Source organism: Papio anubis, chromosome 3, assembly GCF_008728515.1.
Source record: "Papio anubis isolate 15944 chromosome 3, Panubis1.0, whole genome shotgun sequence".
In the NCBI taxonomy this organism is placed as follows: domain Eukaryota; kingdom Metazoa; phylum Chordata; class Mammalia; order Primates; family Cercopithecidae; genus Papio; species Papio anubis.
Genome location: NC_044978.1, coordinates 46479790 through 46499848, shown reverse-complemented (window position 1 = coordinate 46499848; position 20059 = coordinate 46479790). Strand labels below are relative to the sequence as shown.

Below are 20059 nucleotides of genomic sequence, written 5' to 3'. Positions count from 1 at the left end.
TTACTACAAAGAAAAATTTAGTCCAAATGTTAAAGCCATGGTTGGGAAAGTCAGCTATAAATAATTAGACTCCTAAGAGCACTCTTCCTCGGCTTCATCCTGGTCAAGGATATGAGGTTGTACCAAAAAGCCCACACCAAAATACAGTTCCCAAAACACAACAAAAGCCAGCAACTGATAAATAACTTTTGAAGAGAATACCATTGAGAAACATGAGCAGAACCAATACAATTTACAGAGTATCGAATAATGTCAACACCAAACAAGTCCATATCTTCCATGATTCGGAATGTGTTCCACTTGCTGACAGTGTGCAGGTTCTATCACTTCCTGACTGTGGCAACATGGTTTATTTTTGATTTTTATTTTTTTTAAATTTAAGTTCTGGGATAAATGTGCCAAACGTGCAGTTTTGTTACATAGGTATACACGTGCTATGGTGTTTTGCTGCACCCATCAACCTGTCATCTACATAGGTATTTCTCCTAATGCTATCCCTCCCCTTGGTCCCCACCACCCTGACAGGCACTGGTGTGTGATGTTCCCCTTCCTTTGTCCATGGGTTCTCATTGTTCAACTCCCACTTGTGAGTGAGAACATGTGGTGTTTGGTTTTCCGTTCCTGTGTTAGTTTGCTGAGAATGAGGATTTCCACCTTCATCCACGTCCCTGCAAAGCACATTAACTCACCCTTTTTTTATGGGTGTGTAGTATTCCATGGTGTATATGTGCCACAATTTGGGAAAACTGGCTAGCCATATGCAGAAAACAGAAACTGAGCCCCTTCCTTACACCTTATAAAAAATTAACTCAAGATGGATTAAAGACTTAAATGTGATGGATTAAAGACTTAAATGTAAGACCTAAAACCATGGACCAGTTATGTAACTCTCAGGCTCAGTTTTCTCATGGGTATAAAGGAGGAATCATGGCTCCTGCCTCTTAGCATGTTTGTAAAGATTCAATAACATGATGCATGCTCACTGCTTAACCCAGTATCTGACTTACAGTAAGCACTCAATATATGATAATGCAAAGCAACATTAAGAGGAGAAAATAGGAAATCTAAGAATTTACAACTTAATAAATAATGAGGAAACAAATGGTATCTAATTAAATCTAGGCCTATCATTTAATATTTTGAGAGCAAACTAACTCTTCCAACACCATTATTTTTATGATAATTTAAGATCCAGATAATCCAGTTTGTGGGCTTACTGAGTCACTTTGGATTCATAATCAACACGAAGGTATTTCCTAGTAAGAATCTCATTAGATATTAGTTCGTCTATATAGAATAATTAACTGCCACTTTGCCATTATGTGCTTTACAGGTTCATATCAGCTCATTTATTTACACAATAATAACTGATTAATCCAACATAGAATGCCACTAGCTATCATATATCACTGACAAAGGAATAGCTCTTCAGTTAGCTCATACTCTCCTTAGAGGAATTATTAAATTTGCAGATGCTCTTTCAGTAGCTGGCAAGAAAACTTTAGCAAGTTACCTGATTTTATTTTCATTTACTAAAGAAGCAGTTATTATAGCAATAATAAAGAATAAACATAAATTTAATTCACTTGTGGTACATTGATCTCATTTTATTTGGCAAATATACAATAAAAGAATTAAACGCCTCTTTTGCACATAGCTTGAAAACCCGTATCAGGATAAGCTAGCTCAAAATATTTGTAGGTAGGTCAGTTGCAAATTAATTTGGTGTATTATGCAATATAGAGTTCTAGTGCATTGCCATCAACTGCATATTGAGAAATAGACCTTAAATACCATGCCTTATGTTTCCATTTGTCCCACATTTAGAGCCTCTATTACTTGTACTTGTCTTACTCCTTATTTTCAGTGTGTTCAAGATTACCTGAGTTTCCTCAAGAACTACAGTTGAAACTTTAAAATGCATTAGTATATGAGAAGTAAAATTATGAAATCCCATTAGTTTTCACTCAATAATTAATTTTAAAACAATAGGCAAAGAATGTTTTTAAATCATCAAACTAAAATAAACCTAAAGATCAAATACAATGGATTTCCTACTTCCAAATTTTCTAAACTGATTGTTTCTTCAGATAGACTTGTCAGTTCCAAATTGAATGTGACTGAAGTTTCTGAAATCCTGAGAAATGAAGGATATTTCACCTCACTTTTTATTCCTCTATAAAGCAGAGTTGTATTAAAATTTTCAACTTTCTTTTTCTCTTTATGAGCTCCACAGGGTACATTTTGGTTTGTTCAATATACTATTCCTATTTTAACTTTCTCATACATTCATGTTTTTCAATTTTATTCTAAAATTTCAAGTCAAAGAATAAAATCTCTAAAGCGTTGTCCTCCCTAATGTACTTTTGAAAGGAGGACATTAGGTGTAACTTCAGTGAGGTACAGATCAGGACATAATGCTAAGAAGAACTTAAAAAAAAATTATTATAAAGAGCAGCATAGCTACAGAATTACCCTTTACAATAATCCTAATGGGAAGTCAAATAATCTGCTTGTCATTCTATCTAAAAGAGAAATTTGTTATCATCTAGAAATCCTCTGTAGACATTGTTTGGAAGGACACTTCCTGTAAATCAGAACCCATTACAGTTCGTGAGCTAACAAAAGTCAGTATTTTTTTTGGAAAACAATACTATAGTGTAAGTAGATAGTGTGTTAAGAGTTTAAATCAGTGGTTCTTACCTTTGGTTGGGCATTAAAATCACCTATGGAGCTTTGAAACACTCCAATCCCCAGACTGCCCCCCAGATCAATTTAATCAGAATACTTAGGCTGGGACTCAGGCATTAGTATTGTTTATTGCTCTCCCAGGTGATTCCAATATGCAACCAATTTTGAGAACCAATGCTTTAAAAAATCAAAGGCTTAATAACAATTACCACTATAGGATAGAATTAAAAGAATATTTGAAAATATTTTCATAATTGATGGCTAGAATAAAACAATTACCTCTACACCCTTAAAATAACATTTAAGATGAGCTTTAAAGTTACTTCTAAAATTGATTTTTAAATTTTTGAACTTTTCTTACAATACTCCAGCAAAACTTTGAGATTTGTTTGATACATTTATATATATAACTTGGGGCAATTTGATCTGCCATAGCCATTTATAAGACACTAAAATATGAAGGTAAACTTTGCTAACCCAATTCAACTGACTCTAGGTAAAACAGAAGAAATCAGTCATTGCTCAATCTTAGTTCCTCAAAAGCAACCTAGTAGTATAAAATTTGGTATAAGAATATCGTAATATAGCAGGAAAATAACTGTTGGCTTAATATCTTGAAATAGAATCCCATGATCAGTTTATTACTCATTAAAAAATAGCTAAGCACATTTTAGGTACACAGCACCATGCTAGACCCTGAGGATACAGTTTTAACTGAAAAATTCACAGTTCCTACCCTCATCAACTTACAATCCAGCTTGCTGATTTTGTAAGGTCAAAGATTATGATCCCATCTATACACTCACTATAAACCCGACATTACTAAAACATTAGTAATACATCAAGTTCCAAGTTAATCACCATTTGTCTAAATAATATAACATTTTCAGATTGTGTTGGCTGATTTTTCTATACCTTTTTCTATATCCCATCTTCTAAAAGACCAAGAAAAGACTAATAATGTAAACATTACTACTTGAGCTTGGGCAAGTTTATGACAAAAAAAAAAATGTAGCAGATGATTCTTACATCCCCACCTCCCCATAATTTTCTGTTCCTTTCTTTGCTGTCTTTTACTATGTCTTACTTTAGTCATCATCATCATCATCATCATCATCATCATCATCATCATACCATTATTGTAACTGTCACAACTACCTAGGCAGAGTCTCTAATATGCAACTCAAAAAGGTATCTGAAAGCAAAAACTACGGCATTGGAAAATTGTTGATCTATTTCAAACATTTTTTTAGTTCCTGATTATTTTGTATTTTCCTTGTAAAAGTAATTTGTGCTTATTAGACTGTAGTAAAAGCACAAGAGAAAATTACCCAAAACCCACCACCACAGCAACCATATCTTTTGATATTACTCTAAGTTTTTCTCTATCAAACATGTACACAAAATCATGCTGAATTTAACATTTGACATATAGCTTTTTAATTTTTTGACATCATATACTAAGTATTTTACAATGTCATTAAGAACTCTTCATAAACTTCATTTAAAATAGTATGTGGCTGAAATTCATAATATGATGGGGCACTTCAAGAAATTTAGAATCTTAATTGAATGAGCAAATATGTATGCACTGCTTTCAATATACTGGGCACTATTCTAGATTCTGCAGACACTGAAAGAAACAAAGACAAGTGTCTTAGTCCATTCACGCTGCTTTACCAGAATACTGTCAACTGGGTGGCTTAGAAAAAACAAATTTATTTCTCATAGTTCTGGGGGTGTTAGGGGGAAAGCTGGGAAGTGCATAATCAAAGTGCCAGGACATTTGATGTCTGGTGAGGGCTTGTTTCCCCATTTATAGATGGGAAAACTGTGGCTGTGTCCTCACATGGTAGAAGGGGCAAGGCCGCTCTCTGGGGTCTCTCTCTCCTTTTTTTTTTTTTTTTTTTGAGATGAACTCTCCCTCTTGGCTGGAGTGCGATGGTGTGATCTCAGCTCACTGCAACCTCCATCTCCTGGGTTCAAGCGATTCTCCTGCCTCAGCCTCCTGAGTAGCTGGGATTATAGGCACCTGCCACCATTCCTGGCTAATTTTTGTATTTTTGGTAGAGACAGGGTTTCACCATGTTGGCCAGGCTAGTCGAGACCTCCTGACCTCAGGTGATCCACTTGCCTCAGCCTCCCAAGTACTGGGATTACAGGTGTGAGCCACTGTGCCCTGCCTGCGGGTCTCTTTTATAAAAGGGCACTAATCCCATCCAGGAGGGCTTTGCAAAACTTCATGATCAAACCACCTTCCAAAGGACCCCAGCGCCTAATACCATCACATTGGGAATAAGAATTTAAAAATATAAATTCTAGGGGAGCACAAGCACTTAGGTCACAGCAACAAGATGCCTGCTTTGTGGATTTTATATTCTATTTTGTAGAAACAGACAATTTAAAAAAATCAACCAGGTAATTTCAGATAGTGATTCCTGTTTTGGACAAAGAAAAATAGTCATGAGATTCCAACATCTTGAGAGGGGCTGGCTAGAGAGGAGAAAGGGGGAAGTGCTTGTGAAATGTCGATCTACAAGTAGGCAATGTTTGATATGAGAATGGAGTAGTAAATAGAAATCAGCCATATGAAACTCTCAAGCATATGCAAATGTGGGAAAAGTGGAATAATGCTACCTTCCTGAAAATTCCTAATTGCCTGGAACAGACATCTTTATGAAGGTACAGGAAAATAATAAGCAAACCTTCAAATGCCTCTTCCTCATCAGCCCTCATGTGGTCTTCCTCAAGGTCCATCTCGATTTTAATTTATTCTTTCTTTGAAAGTCACTTATAAGCCAATGCCTTTATTACATCATTCACCAATCACAATGAGAACTGCTATGACCAAATTCCTCCCTAAACTTCTAACCAAAGGTGTAGAAACATAATCTGAATAAAATCTGTGTTGTCTTTTGTTTTCTGCCATAAATTTTGACTATAAATTTACTATGATCCTTGACATTTCAAATTTATATTGCTGTTATTATTTTTTGAGATAATTTGCAGAGCTGAAGTTTGTCAAGTTTGTATAATGCATTTAGTGCTGTAGTTAAGAGCATGGGCTATGAATGGATGCCAATGGTAAGATATTACTGAAGCTACTTAGGTCAGCTTCAATTTTCTTATCACAATAATAATATTATTAGTTTTATAAAAGATGATATAGAGAACTCAGCTTAGAGCCTGACATAAAACAAGCTTCCAATAAATAGTGAGAGAAAGACAAACAGTATACATTGCCACCGCCACTCCCTCCACACACCCCGATTTCATTTTTGTTTTTTTTTTTTTTTTTTTTTTTTTGAGACAAAGTCTCACTCTGTCACCCAGGCTGGAGTGCAGTGGCACGATCTCGGCTCACCTCAACCTTTGCCTCCCAGGTTCAAGTGATTCTCCTGCCTCAGCCTCCTGAGTAGCTGGGACTACAGGCACTTGCCACCATGCCCGGCTAATTTTTGTATTTTTAGTAGAGACAGGATTTCACCACATTGGCCAAGCTGGTCTTAAACTCCTGACCTCAGGAAATCTGCACAGCTCAGCCTGCCAAAGTGCTGGGATTACAGGCGTGAGCCACCGTGCCCGGCCTTGAGATTGTTTTAAATATTGTATGTATATAAAGATCTTAGTAGCAGCAAAAACAAGGTTTTAGTTATGCCAAATTACTCTTTGAATGGTCTCCTGAAACTCTTGCCTGGAAGACTGTGCGTGGTCATCTAAGAAGGGCTATTCATCAACTTTCACTCAGATGAATTGTTTAACATGGGATGTGGGGAGCCTGAGCTCCTGAAACCCACTAACTCTTGGTCACAGACTTCTCATCAAGTTTCCAATGCAATCATGGTGGATCATGAAAACAAAATGCTGACCATCTTATTTAAATTCTCTCTGATGTTTTCTTCTGTTCTTAAAGCCCTCATTAAATGACCTTTTTTTCACACTAACACAAATATTTTCAGAGAAGACTATCTTGAAGTCCAGAACCCTGCACTTGAAATAGGACTCGAAAAGACAATGGAGTTGCTGAGTCCTGCACCCAAGGATGTAAGGGAATTCAGAGACTCAAAAGGTAGCCTTCACACTGTTCTCCTCAGCAACCCAGCCCCCTTCCATTGGAGTTACCTCAGAGCAGCGGGAAAGAGGGTTCAACAGGTGGGCTTGAGCCAGAAGACTCCTTTCATATAATTCGTATGCATAAGGATATGATGTTCAAAGGGTTCCATGGCTAAAACCAAAGTCTGAAAACCACGGAGCCAGTAATGTGAATGCAGGCCCTCTAAACTATAGTGTGATTTTCTCATGCTAGTTTTTAATATTATTATGGATGTTTGTTCTTGAAAAACTTTAAATGCTTGTTTTATTGGAAATTGCTCAATTAGACAATCAATCTCACAAAAAGGCATTGTTCTAATTCAAAGATTCATTTTTGTTTTTTCTATCATTTTGTGCAATAAACAGTTTTAAAATGCTGTTCCTGAAGGGATTCACTTAGTGGAGAAAGCAGGAGCAGTTGACTAAACTTTTCCATCCAAAATTTAATTCACAGAGAGTCAACCCAGTCAGTCAACTTTTCCAGAAAAGAAATTCACCAGATTTCTTAGTTGTCATGAAGATATTCAGGGGGAGGTTTTCAAAAAAAGAGGATCTCTTCTTTTGCTGAAAGTGAGGATTCTGAGGATCTCAATTCTATTACTGCAACCTGGATATTTAATCCCAGGATATAGCCCAATACCAAAGGAATACTGAAATATAGTCACTAAGAACAGAAATCCAACTTAATTCAATATATGGGATTTAATAATAATAGTAAAGAGGTATAACGCTTACTATGGGCCAGGCATTAGTTCAAGTGTTTACACACACACGTTCATTTATTCATTACCCCAACCCTGTCAGCTTAGCCCCATAATCATCTTCTTTCACAGTTGTGGGACAGAGAGAGTAAGTCACCTACCCAAAGTCAATGTTGGAGCTAGAATTCAAACCCAGACAATCCAGCTCCAGAGATCACCACACAATGTTCAGTTTCAGTGAAATAAAGCAAACAAAGGCATTTAGATATCAATCCTGCCAATTTTAAATATGCTTTTGTGCTCAGTATCTTCCTTTTGTCCCTTTGGATCCACACACTGCTCTGTGCCCTGGAGCCTGTGTGGACAGAATCAATTAAGAGGTGAAAGGACAGTGAGGTCAGCGTATTCATTTTTCTGTTTTCTTTCCCAGTCAGGTTACTACTGGCTGGCTGCATCCCTCTGTTGAAAGCTACAGCTCCTGTCAAATGACACAGTCCACTCTGGACTCTGGTACCTCTCCCTTCCTCTGCCCCTAATCACCCAGAGATAGCAACAGCTCTCTACTGTTACACTCACTGAGGCATTGCACTAGGTCTATTATTTTCCCTAAACTCGAACCACATCTTTGTAAATACTTCTTTTATTAAACTTTTCTCAACTCACCATTCCAAGAATCTGAGCGGAGCATTAATTTCTTGATCTAGTTTGCATATGACTAGACAAAAAAAAAAAATGCAGCACAACCTTCACCATTCCCACCTTCCACCCTCTGCATACCAGGCCCAGGAAATAAATTCTACAACAGTCAAAAAGGAGCTCCTTGCTCCCACAACAAGTCTGTGTGAAAATTATTCTTCAATTTTTTTTTTAATTTTACAGGAATTGAGGTTTACAAGTAGAACAGTATTTTTATTCTAATAATAGTCATTGGGTCTATTAAAGCACCATTAGTGTCAAACAGCAGGGCAGTAACAGAGTTATTCATGTTGGGTGTTGGTCTCTTTGAGTTGAATGGCCATGCTGAAGCCTTGGTTCAGGTGTTGTAAATCAGACAGCCTAATTAAATACAAAAATATCTAATGTTACACAGCTGACAATACTAGACAGTTGGCTTCCTGGAACTGGGTGTAAAATACATCCAGGAAATGTAATCCCATGGTGCAAAGAGATACCAGGTGCATCCTTGTACTCCCTTCAGTCAAATTAGCCATTCATCAGAAACAATGCATCTTATGAATATGTCTTAGCCTTAAACAAAGAAAGTGAGCTTCTAAACTGACCTTAACATCTCCTCTTCAAAACCTCTTAAGTTGCTCTTGCCATTTACTTTAGCAGCCCAACAAGTGATGAGAATGGAGTCTACTTCTATCAAAAGAGATGTAAGAACAATACCCTGAGCCACAATTTTTAAAAAACATGGCCACCAATACTTCCCTCTCCCCTAATATACCTTAATAGTGCTAACAACTCTTCACGCCTCCACTTCTGGTTTCTATATTGAAAGTACAGATTCATAGCTACAATTCAGCAGGCCTGGTATTGATGGATGTATTTCCTTTTACCACATCTTGATATTTATAGTGAAATGTATGTAGAGGTAAATTACTCACTGTCTTTACTAACAAATCTTATTGTTTCATTATCACAGTGTGTCACAAAGTTCTTAAAACATAGGCACACATACCATGTACCAGTGGAATAGATACAATAAGTTGACATCTTCCTGAATTACAATTTCATAGAGCAATGGCTGGAGATGAATCCGTAATATATTGATCTATTTCAGCAATTAGCATTTAAATAATTTCTTGGGGGCACTCCTGGGCTGGTAGGAGGCAATGACCAAAGATTAAAAGTCAGCAACCCTAAATATCATTCCTCTAATTATAACTCTGGTGCCATCTTGATGTGTGACACCAGAGTTTTCCCAGTATAAAATGACAATTCTATCCACATAACCTGATTGACAGTTATTGGCATGAACAAGTGATTTATAAGCACAAACAGTAACATAAAAAAGCATGTGATACTTCACCTAGCAGAAATCAGTCAGAAATTATTTTTAGTGATTGATATTTTCATTATCCTGAATTATAATTAAGATACAGCAGTTCTTTAAAATTATATACATGCTACATCTTTCCCTCCCCACCAGTGGTAGCCAATCACTAAGGTGACTTCCTCTAATGATTGTCACCTTCTGTTATACACACACTCACATAATTCTCCCCTACATGGATCAGAGCTAACCTGCATGTCCAATACGATATGCAGAAATGACCGTGTATGACTTCCAAGGTTAGTTTACAAAAGTCATCGTTGCTTCTACCTTACTGTCTCATATCATTCACTCTAGGAGAGCCCGTTGCAATGTAAAAAAGACACTCAAGTAGCTCAGTGGAATGGCCCACGTGATGAGAAACTGAGAGTCAGCACCAACTGCCCATCACATAATTAAGCAAGGTTGGTAGCAGACCTTCTTGCTCCAGTCAAGCCTTCAGATGACTGGAACCCCAGCTGACATCTCCACTGTAACCCTATGAGAGCTGCCAAGCTAGAATCACTCAGCCAAGCCACTGCTGAATTCTGGATCCACAGAGTCTGTGTGAGATAATAAATGTTCATTGTTATAAGCTACAAAGTTTTGAGGCCACTTGGTACAAAGCAATAAATAATTAAGATATTCTTCATTCTAATTTTTCACTCTATACAAGGTTTATGTTGTATGTGTATATATCCTTTCTGCCACCCCCTAACATACACACTACCATCTTGCAAGCAAGTCCTCCATATAGGAGCACAGGAAAATATCTAGAAGCAATAGGTGGGTGTGGACACTTTGATAATCACACACTTTTATTTTATTTTATTTTATTTGTTTTTTGAGACGGAGTCTCGCTCTGTCGCCCAGGCTGGAGTGCAGTGGCCGGATCTCAGCTCACTGCAAGCTCCGCCTCCCGGGTTCATGCCATTCTCCTGCCTCAGCCTCCCGAGTAGCTGAGACTACAGGCGCCCGCCACCTCGCCCGGCTAGCTTTTTGTATTTTTTAGTAGAGACGGGGTTTCACCGTGTTAGCCAGGATGGTCTCGATCTCCTGACCTCGTGATCCGCCCGTCTCGGCCTCCCAAAGTGCTGGGATTACAGGCTTGAGCCACCGCGTCCGGCCTAATCACACACTTTTAAGGAATTAAAACTCTAAGGTATTTGTGTCCATAGCTACACCTGCATACATAATGAGGCCCATCTGTAAAATTTTCTCATACAAGAAATTATTCACAAAATTAAATATCACATGTTTAATCTTCATTAACGTACATATGCTAATTAATTTGTAGCACAATACATCATTCCATTTTCTTACAGTAGCTTAAGCAGACTACTGCTGATATAATTTTATTACCCAGGTGGTTATAAGCACTGAGTTAATGTCTTGTCATTGACTTCTGTTAACTGGCAGAATTGAGTTGTTTCATACTATTTCAGCTGGTAGTGAGACAAATGAGTTACACAGTTAAGAGGGACATCTGCCTGAAATACTGCTAAGCTGTAGCAGGACATTTTAAAGCAAATATGAATTTCTTCAGCAGCAGAAAATTTTTATACAATTATTAACCGTAACTTTACTATGAGTCATGATCACATTATGTAAAAAATGCTAAAGTACTAACATTACCAGAAGCACTCAAAGCAGTTAATCTATTATTAGTTCCATCTTCCCTTTGTCTTACATAAAAAATAATTTATCATTAACATTTCAGATCAATGTTAAAATATGATAAAATTTGAGAAGATAAACATTTACTGTTTGTATCCCTATATTTCCAAGACTAAAATGACAAAGCACATGAAAGATCACATCTTTGAAAACTTTTAGATACCTGAATAATCTCTACAATAAAACTTATTAAAAACTGTTTTCAGTATTAGTTTCCAATACAATAATGGTTTGAAAACACAGATTATTTTATGAGTATTGATCTAAATTTCTTCTGTGAAAATCTGGGTTCTAAATTAACCTAAACAATATTAAAGGTATTCAAGTATATTACAATAAGATTTTAACTCTATACAAATTATATTTCTGCAAAGCGCAGATGTATTCTTTTGTATATGCCCATGAAACAGCTTTTACAGTGGCATGAATTATAGCAAAATAAAATTTTAAAAACTGAGATTTAAATGTTTTAACCTTCAACAAATAGCAGCATAATTTTACCAAATATAAAATGGTCGAAAAGGTAATCATTAGGAAATGAGAATCACAAACTGCTCTTCTGAAACATTAAGACAGACAAGGGTTAACCATTCATCATAGGTACTAGATCTTTACACATAACTTTAAAATTTTGATATTTTCATTTAATACCCATATTAATCATTTATAAATTATTGAAGGAGTAGGAATGAGAGGTATTTGCTTCTGACATTAACTTGGCTAAGGGAGCCTTATGTGTGTTGGCAATACGTAAGAAATAAAATGTCAAGTCAATAAATTTTTGCTTAGTCAATTCTATTTATTTATGATTGTATTAAAATTGTACCCTTGCTAACCAACGAATTTAAAATGTGTATTCAAAAATATTTAAATGAATCAATTTAAATAAAATGGTAAATTGGACTTACACTTAATATAGTTTTAAAAGAGCTGAGTTATTTTACTCTGAGAAATTATTGATGATATAATTGAGATATCTGATGCACTGGGGTATAATTTATCCCCGGATTATTTAAAATATTTATTGAAATAAACGAATGAATAAATGAAGGACAGATGTCTACAGAAACAGGTCTGGCAAAGTTTTGGCATAAAAATATTCCATTTGTTTGAAAATAAACACCATTGACCTTATGATCTTTGTGTTCCTCAGATTTGCTTTTTAGTGCCATAGAAATCTGTGTGCAAGGGCATTTTTTTAATCCTTCTCTCCCTTGGCCCCAAACCTACATTAAGTATGATGACCTACACAATAATTTTTTCCAAAAAATCAAACAAACCCATCAAAGTATTATTTTTATATCCATTATATGCCTATCTAAAAGGAATAAGACTTCAGTCTTGGTATCAAAGAGATGAAAAATATAATCAGGAAAATTAAGTTAAATTACACGAAACAATTAGGGAAAATTAAGTGCTGTGATGTATAACAGCATTTCCCAAAATATCCATGAGTTGTTAATAGATGTTTCATTAAGACAAAAATAAAAGGCTTCCATGGTAAAATAAGTTTGGGAAATATTTCATAGCACATTATCCTCTTGGCAATTCATATTTCCATTAGCATATTAATGATGGAAAAGTTTTGCAGCAAAGAAAATTCTTGTATTTTAACCGAGAATACCCAAAATGTATTTGAATCCATGAAAAACCTTTGTTAAATTTTCTATTTTTTAGCTATAAAATATTTCAAAAATTCTGAAAAGTGAAGAGAAATAACTAAAACAAGTACTGGCCACATTAATGGAACAGGCATTAGCACTTTGCCATATTTGGTTCAGATTTTCAAAGTTACCTAACAGTGAAACATCACTTATACAATTAAGGCCACCCTGACACCTTTTGTTTCCTTCTTCCGTCTTCAGAGATTACCAGTATTCTGAAATTGGTATGTATTCTTCTTGTCCATGATTTTATACTTTGGATACATATATTTGTAACTACAAATAATACATAGAATTTCTGTGTGTTTTAAACTTAAAAAATATCATTTTGTACACATTTTGAGTTACTAATCTTACTAGTCTTATTCAATATTACATTCATGTGGTATACCTATGATAATGCATATAGAGTTAGTTCATCTGCTTTAACTGAAAAATTGTATTTGTATAAATAGAGTCCACAAAATATGAGTTAATTTGTTTGGTATTGAGAATTTAAAAACACAGAGTGGTGAATTAACTAAAACATTCTTCACCATAATATCTATATCACAACAGTGGATTAGAATCCTGGCCTGCCACTTGACTGGCTATGTGCTTTGGGCAAGTTATTTCTCCTCTGCTGGACTCAATATGCACATATATAAAACAATGACAATATTGCCAAACATTTTTTGGTTTATGATTTATCTTTGATTTTATTTACCATTTCTTTTGTTGTATTTTTATAGGTTTTTATGTTTATCAAGTTTTAAAGTTTGTATTTCAGTATCTCATGTTTTCTTCTAAATTTTTCAGTTTTATTTTCCAAATTGAGGATTTTATTCCATCTGCTATTGTGTCATGTAGACATTTACTTGTCCCAGAAATATTTCTTTCTTTCTTCTTTTTTTCTTCCCCCAGACATGAGATTTTACTGTGTTGCCCAGACTGGAGTGAAGTGATTATTCACAGGCATGATCACAGAGAACTGCAGCCTTGGACTGGCCTCAAGACATCCTCATGCATCAACCTCCTGGTAGCTGGGACTACAGGCCATCAACACCACTCTTGGCCTTTCCAATGATATTTCTTGGTTAATCTATCCCTTTGGTACTGAGTTCCAATGCTACCTCATCATATACCAAGTCTGTGTAATAAAGGGCATATCATTAGTAGATGAGAGAAGGGAGAGAGTTTACTATATCACCTGCTTAATCATACAAGGACTGTCTGAAAGAAGTGGCCTTAGATGGCATCTGAATATAGGCTGAACACAATAAGAAAATGGGTTTTCATGTCAGACTGACCTTCATTTATATCCTTTCTATAATACCCATTACAAGTGAATTAATCTTACTACAAATGAATTTCTTTACCCATAAATGAAGCTAATACAACTTATCTAATAGTATTATTTAACAAGCTACTATATTTTAAAGTGGTTACCATAGTATCTTGCACATAAAGGGTGTTCAAAATAGTAGTATTGAAGTCATTTGATTTCTTGTTGCTAGTAGCAGTCATGTCTGATTAGTAGCTGTGAGTTTGTAAAGAAAAAATAAAGCAAATATAAAAGGAATTCCTAGGAAAGAAAAGGTAAACTGGGGCATTGCTTGACTAGAAAGATGAAAATTAGAGTTGATTCCAAGCTGTGACGTGGAGGACAAGATATAACAAAAATTGAAGGTAGTGGTTTAGGACAGAGGTTCTCAAAGTTGTTCCAGCATGAACAGCAACAACAATTACTGAAAATTTATTACAAACGCAAATTCAGGACCCTAGACCTACCAAATCAGAAACTCTGACTCTGACATGTGGACCAACAATTCATGTTTTAACTAGTCCCCAGATAATTCGAATGCATGCTCCGGTTTGAGAACATGATGGAGCATGTTTGGAGTATGATGAGGGGGAGGTGACGCTGAGACACAAGGTGAACATGATATAAGAGGAATATCAGAACTGAAGATGTACACTTGTCATGCAAAGGGCTGAAATTCTTCTTGTCTGATGCCTTTACTTGCTTTCGGTTATAGGTTTTATTTTGCTGAAAAGCTTCCCAATCTCAGAATAATTTCTAAGCTCGCAAATTCTCCTTGCAATCCACATACCCGGCAAAGCAATGCCAGATTTGTAACCCTTAATCAGTCTCCACTCTTCCCACAATGTCCCTCCTGCATTGCTCTCCTCCTGCTTTTAGCTTGAAGTCTCTGCAGGGAAGACAATTTGTCTGGCACAATTTCATGTAACATTAAATACCGTGTACATTTACAGTGCTTTATCAATATTAAATGAGAGTAGTAATAGCCTAGAACCCGGACTTTAACCCAGTAGGAATCCCTGGCCATTAAAAATAAAACAGTTATCAATATGTGTGTACCTAGTGACTTCCCTTTCTGGCACCAGAAAGACAGCAGTCTGCAAAGAACATACTGTATCTATACTATTTAAAAGCCCTTTTATCTTAAAAACAAATTTCATCTTGTATCCAATAGGTGTAAAAGTGCACAAAGAGTAGAGCAGTAGCCAGGCACAGAAAATACTTGCTGGAGTCACCCTGTTGTGCTATCTATTTTCAGATTTCTCCATAGTATTTCTTTAGTTGTATTGATTCTGTGGTGAAAGTAGAGGTGTGGAAATGAGAGCTCTCCCTTCAATAACCTGTCAGAGACCTGACCAGTGAGTTAATTTTGGCCATAATGCATCAATTCCAACTGTAAAGGATCAGTTGAGCCATGGCTACAGGATCAATTGTATAGACTTCAGAGATAAGTTAATCGACCATGGCATGCTCTAGAGCAGGATGCACACAGAGATATTACCTGGATTTTAAACTAGTGTGAACTTCTTTGCAACATCTGCAAATCCATGTTTAATAAAACAAAATCAATCTTCAGAGGTTTGAAACATGTCACTCCTACTATTTATAAATATGAGATAATCTTTAGTGTTTCTCATATACTTTTCCTTTTGCTTTATACTTTCTGTATTTCATGCATGCATACATGAAACAAAATCTATAAAATATATAAGATACCATGTTAAAAGGAGGCCAATAAAACATATTTTAAAATTCTTAATTTATGTAACATGTTTAACAATATAGACAAAATTAATCTGCAATGAAAAAGCTTTAAAATTTCAAATATTTTAGACAGTTAGATAATGCTGTGTTTGTGATGTGAAATTATGATTCTTCACAATAAAGTCAATTTATTTGTATTATTTAATTCATCTATAACCACAGCTAGAAGTTTTGAAGCAAGTTCTAAGGTTGAAACTGCCCATTAATTTTGTAATAGAAATTTTAAAATATGCCCCAGATGAAATTCAATTGCATGAAAGAAAACACACAAAACAGCTAGCAATGATTTTATCTTAGAGAAAAGATAATACATAATCTTTTCATTTAAACATAGTTATTTTCTAAATTCCCTGTCATAAGTAATATTATTAATGATATCAATATTAATAATAAAATATAAATAAAATATGTATTTGTAAGTATATTTAAATCATATTCAAATTCATACCAGAACCACCTTTTTATAGAATTTATACAAAATAAAAATCAAACACGTATACATACACACACACATAGATGCATATACCAAAAACATATTTACAGTATATTTCTTGATAGTTAATAAGCAGAAAGCATTAGCAGCAAGTAACGGTGAGAGTCAAAACTGTTCTTTGGTATGTTTGATCTTGGACTAGTAGACAGTGAACACTGAGGTGAAGCAACGTTTCAACAGTCATGAATTGATAAGCAAAGTCAATTATGTGTATTATAGAGATAATTTCAAAATGTTATAAAATCCAGTTTTCTGTTTTAAAATGATGAGAATTGAGCATTAATTACCTTTCCCTAGGGTAATTTTACTATGTTGTAACATACAGACTAGGGATAGGAAATTAACAATTCATCTGGTGTAATAATTGAGATAATCTAGATGAGCAGTTCTGAAAGTGTAATATTCACATCGATATGGGTCCTAGAATTTTTTTCAGGAGGTCTCTGAAGTCAAGGCAATTTTTACTACATTGTCTGTTTTTTTCATTATTTGTCTTAAAATTTTTTCTTTTCCTTTTTTTTAACTGTGTTAACATGTGTTCTTTTTCACTTTGTTGATATGTATTTGCACTGGTGGTACAAATACAATGGTGGGTAAAATTGCCTTAGAATAATTCAAGGCAATAGAACCAAGATGTACTAGTAGACCTTGTACTATCATGCACTAAAATGCTAGCTTCACTTGAGACTATCTTTGATGAAACAATAAAATTATTACTTTTATTGTCTTGGCCCTTAAACATGCATTTTACTATTTTATATGACAAGAGTTGAAAGCATGTATAAAGTACATAAAATACTTCTATTACATGGTGAAGTAGAGAACTGTATTAGTTATCTATTGCTGTGTAACAAATTACCCCAAAATACAGCAGCTTAAAACAACATACATTTATATCTCAGTTTCTATGAATCAGGAATTCATACACTTCTTATCTGGCTCAAGTGCTTACAAGGCTGCAATCAAGGTGTTAATTGGGGCGAGAGTCATCTTAAGGCCTAAATAGGGAGGAACACACTTCCAATCTACTCATGTAGCTGCTGTAGGATTCAGTTCCTTTTTAGGTCTGAATCCTAAAAAGTTCCTTGCTGGCTATTGACTGGAGACCACTCTCCATTCCTTGCAAATTGCCCTCTATCCAGGCAAAAATGAGGAAGAGCTAGAGGGAGAAGTCCAGCAGGACAGAAATCACAGTCGTTTAAAATCTAATCATAGAAGTGACACCTTCTTACTTTTGTCATATTCTATTTGTTAGCAGCATGTCACTAGACGCAGCCCATACTGAAGGAGAGGAAATTACACAAGATCATGAGCCAGGATCAGTGAGATCAAGTCAGAAGACGCCTTCCACAATAGTCGTCTCCAAGCAAAGCATGTGTGTGACTGTGTTGCAAGCTGAACTATATGCTCTTCTTATTTAAACCTGTTTTTACCTGAAAACATAATTAACAGACAAGCTATAGTTATTCAGGCTTGGGTATTTGCAGATATTTGCAGAATTGAGTATTTTCTGAAAACGAAAAAAGTGAGTTTTGTCACTGCAAGGAAAATAATGGACTGTGTTTGTTGCCAATTACAGAATTTGAATATTTGAATGAATATTAGAATTTTGGAAAACCTGTATCTGGCAACAGTGTCTAAACAATTTTTCAAAAGAAAAATTTTTTCTAAGGAAATTGACAGCAATATTAAAGAATGTGGGTTTTTGATGTTGCAAAATGATACATATTAGCATTTCTCCTATCCGTGAAACTCAGTGAGCCAATATTTTAAAAATGACCAATGGATGCTTTTACAGAATCATGCGTGTGTCCATTTAAAGTGCAAGACCAATGGATCTGATGGAACAATATGAAAAGTTGTTGATATGGTTTCAAATTCTACGTTGCTATTAACCTTTGGGAAACTATCACTTACAGAATTCTTGTGTAGTATCAAAGAATAATATCTATGATTATCAGAAAAGGACATTAAAATACTTCTTTATTTTCAACTATATGAAGCTAGATCTTTTGCTTATACTTTAACCACAACAAATTGCAACTGTTTGAATATAGCAGAAGCAGATAAGATAATTCAGGTTTCTTCTATTAAGTCAAAGACACTTAGGGGCATGTATCTAATCATGATTCTTCTCATGAAGAATGCTTTTAAAAATATAGCTATTTTCATAAAAATATATCTTATGTGAACTTAAAATGGATTTATTATTTTTAAATAAATTACTTTAAAATGTCTATTTTAATTCCTGGCATGATAAATATTGATGAATATGATATCCATAAAGAAAAGCTTTTTGGGGGTCTTCAATAAATATTAACAGTGTAAAAATGGGGTCCTTAGACAAAAATATTTGAGAACTACTGGTTTACATTTTGATTTTTTTGACCAAATAACCCCAGAATCTTAGCAGCTTGAGCAAATAGATTTACTTCTCATTCACATTTCATATTCACTGGTAATGGGTGAGGGAATGTTTGTTCAGGAAGCCAGAATTATGGAGACTAGATCTCACCAAAGTTCTGCGCGCGCGCACACACACACACACACACACACACACACACAGAGAGAGAGAGAGAGAGAGAGAGAGAGAGAGAGAGAGAGAGAGAGAGAAACAGAGGTATGCTAAAATTTGCAAAGGTTATAAAGCTATATCTAGAAGTTACGTATGCTACTTCCATCATTGGTCATACTTCTATGAAAGCTGCATAGGAACATGCAGGGGGCAGGAACATGCAATAAAGGAAAACCGTACATGTTTAGTGAATAATACTACTAACTACCACATATGTCAACTCCAATGGATTGATGGCTGAAGCACTGAGTTGAAAAGTATTCCAAAGTCCGAAAGTACATTAGTTTTTGTTGCTACCGAAGCATGTTGTCAGAAATGTCCTGTCTGTAAAAAACCCAAATATTTGATCTTACAATTCTGAAAGGTGAAATATCCTAAAATCGGGGTATCAGCATGGTTTTATTCCTTCTTCAGGCCCTAGGAGAGAATCAATTCTCTGTTTTTCCCAGCTTCTAGAAAACATCAATTCTTGTAACATTCATTCTTTAAACCAACATTAATTGAGCATCTGTGAGGTATGATACATTATTCTACCCACTGTGGATACTGAGCTGAATGAAAAGTTGAAGTCCCAATTGGCAGAGAGCTTATATTTCAGTGGAAGGAGAAATGGAATAAATGAGTAAACAAACATACATGTATATATTAGGAGAGTGACATACACACACACACACACACACACATATAAGGAAGAAAATTAAGGCAGAAAAAGGTAATTGAGAATGATATAATGGCTGCTCTTTTAGACAGGGTGGTCACCACAGGTCTCTCTGATCAGACTATGATTGAGTAGATGCCTGAATAAAAAATAAAGTGAAGGAACAAATTAAAATATCTGGAGAAAGTACATTCAGGCATTGAAAACAGCAACTGAAGAGGCCTTAATGTGGGAGAATGTTTGAAATGTCTGAGAGAGCAAGGAGGCCAGTGTAGGCTAGAGAGCAGGGGAGGAGAGGAGGAGGAGATTAGGTTAGAGATTGAGCTATCAGGATGACAATAAGGACATGGCCTTTACTCTGAGATGGGCAGCCACAAGATCATTAACCAAAAGAAGTGTTATG

The 20059-nt window shown here is 35.3% G+C and overlaps 1 protein-coding gene across 8 annotated transcripts in view; it reads right to left on the bottom strand.

Moving 5' to 3' along the window:
* Positions 1–20059, bottom strand: part of INPP4B (inositol polyphosphate-4-phosphatase type II B) — an 814614-nt gene that overhangs the window by 478807 nt on the left and 315748 nt on the right. The window contains exon 1 of one of the 8 annotated variants that reach the window (XM_017959070.3): positions 5397–5797. The exons of 6 other annotated variants lie outside the window; for them this stretch is intronic. The gene's annotated coding sequence lies outside the window, so the exon portion shown is untranslated. Of the gene's footprint in view, positions 1–5396; positions 5798–20059 lie in introns of those variants that run through there. One more of the 8 variants, XM_031664004.1, reaches the window with a different exon arrangement.